Source organism: Pteropus alecto, unplaced genomic scaffold, assembly GCF_000325575.1.
Source record: "Pteropus alecto unplaced genomic scaffold, ASM32557v1 scaffold12, whole genome shotgun sequence".
Taxonomy (NCBI): domain Eukaryota; kingdom Metazoa; phylum Chordata; class Mammalia; order Chiroptera; family Pteropodidae; genus Pteropus; species Pteropus alecto.
Genome location: NW_006432669.1, coordinates 4,536,786 through 4,539,239, shown reverse-complemented (window position 1 = coordinate 4,539,239; position 2,454 = coordinate 4,536,786). Strand labels below are relative to the sequence as shown.

Here is a 2,454-nt window from a genome sequence, read left to right as displayed (position 1 = left end):
GAGTTTGAATAATGGTCTTTTAAGGTTAGGAATTAGAACATAACAAACTAAATTTTAGTACTTGAGTAGCAACAAGGGTACAAAAAGCAGAAACCCCTATGGCTATCCATAAGAAGGAATGGTCAGAGGTAAAGGCATGTATACACATGTATACACATCAGGAAAGGCTAACTACGAAAAAGTAGACATAGATAAGAAAATAGATAATTACCTATTTTTCTTTCAGACCAAGGTAGATAAACTTAATTTGGTATTGTTAAAAAATCCTTTGAGTCTACGGTCATGCTGCCCTGAACACTCCGGATCCTGTCTGATCTCAGAAGCTAAGCAGGGTCGGGCCTGGTTAGTACTTGGATGGGAGACCACCTAGGAAGACCAGGTGCTGTAGGCGTGTTAAAAAAAAAAAAAAAAAAAAAAAAAAAAAAAAAAAAAAAAAATTAGGCCTCTTTACCCAAAAAAAACAGAAAAAATCATTTGAGCTCCTTAGTTCATCTAGGTGGCTCTGACATTAGGATATTAATAAAGAGATTACTACAGGTGGGAAGTAAAGCAACAATTTTAATTTCCCTTCCAAACTTAAACCCGGCTTCTCAATTGAAGATACACATCTGGACTTCTGAAGACAGAGTGACTTGGAGATAGATTTGAGATCATAAGCATGCAGATAATAGAAATGGAGGTAGTCACTCAGGAGCAGTAAAAACTAGGAACAAAACAAACAAACAAACAAAAAACCCTTAAAATGTAGAAGATATAGAAGCCAGCAAAGAAATAAATAAGGAAAATAAATCATGATGGTTTCCTTACATAGCCCATATAACATTATGTTAGCTGTTCTATACGACCTTGCAATTAACAAATGTTTTTTTCCCAAATGTTATTTTTCTACGTTGATTTCAAGATCTCAAAGGACAAGAATCACTCTTATCCTTCTTTTACATTTTCCTAAGCCTGCCATCCCCAGTACAGTCTTACACACACAATAAAACTCAATGAATTCTTCACTGAATTTAAATCTGGCAAAGAATTTCACTTCCTTCACCCATCCATCCCCTCCTTTCTAAAAGCCCAAATCTGTCATAAAAAGCAGGTCTCTAATTTCCTGCATCGACCCCTTCAGGTAAAACTACTTTCACAGAATTCTTGGCTACTAGGAGTGTGAGTTTAAAGAAACATTATAATGTACAGTTGTTTTCTGAGAGATGTTGTATCAAAGCTCATCGATGAGGACACCTGGCAAGACTGGTTAGAGAACATGAGCTTATGGCTAATTTCTTAGTGAAGAAATAAAAAGCCAAAAAAGCCTCTGCTGGGGCAGTGAAGGAAATGAGAATTGGAAACTAAGAATTTATGATTTGGGGACCCAAAGAGCAGCTGGCATCATTCTCTAAGGGGTTCCAACTACTGAGCAAACATATTTAACTTGGCATTGACTTGTTACTATTCCATAGGTGAGAAAGGAAAAAAAAAAAAGAGAGAGAGAGAGAGAGATTACAGGGGCCATCTATGAATCAAGCAACACATACCAGCAAGCCAGAGACTAGGATGCTGAGATGCACATCATTAAAAACACTTCACTGTAAGCCACATTTCTCTTTTCTTCTCTTAACTATTTGAACCTAACCATCATTTTCTTCCCCGTATCATCTCATTTGGGGGCTTAATTTTTTCCCCGCTTTGATCTGTATGGATCTGAGTGTATACATGCTCATGTGCTTTTGGTAAGAGTAGTTTCCAATACCTCTGGTCTAGCAAGACTTTCATGTTAGTACTATATTGTGCCAACTCTTTGAGATTACCTCAGGAACTAAATAGAAATGTTTGCATGAACTTCTTCCCAATGGTGAGTTTTAAATTGTGGAAGTAAGAAAGGATCCTCACTGAGCATGGCTAACCAGAAAGAAGAACAGATGATCCAAGTTTCAAATACTATAAGTTTGTGGATAAACAGTGAAACAGACACTACAGAGTAGTGAAAGGAAGACTAACCTCATAAAAGGGTAAAGGAAAGGGCAATTGTTGCCACAAGTACACCAGAAAATAAGTAAGTTCAGATAAATGTGGCAGGTGGTAGAGGGGTATGGCAAGAAATAAATGTTGAAGAATAGAAAAGGTTAAGAGGATAGCCTAGGTTAAATAATATAAAAGTAGGCTTTGGCATCAAATACCCAAGTTTAAATTCTTACCTATAGCTAAGTGGTGGTCTTCAGCAATTATGAGTGTGAGCTGAGCATAAGTATTTCCACCTAATTCACAAATTGAGGCTTATATAAGTACATTTCTTAGAACATAACACAGTATTCACTAATTGGCAGCTTTTATAATTATGCTTAAGGATAGAAGGGTCAAAATAGAACTGTTAGTTTACCACTTGGCAGCTACAGAAAAGAGCAAATAGCTATAAATCAAAGAAAGTATAGTCTCTCATCGTCTAGAGAAAAGAGTCACAAGATC

General features: G+C 36.5%; 1 non-coding gene across 1 annotated transcript; it reads left to right on the top strand.

Annotated features, from left to right (window-relative positions):
• The first annotated feature begins 272 nt into the window (after nt 1-272).
• On the top strand, nt 273-391 carry LOC112476224. The gene has a single exon (XR_003045005.1). It is a non-coding gene; the product is annotated as a 5S ribosomal RNA (ribosomal RNA).
• Nucleotides 392-2,454: the final 2,063 nt, after the last annotated feature.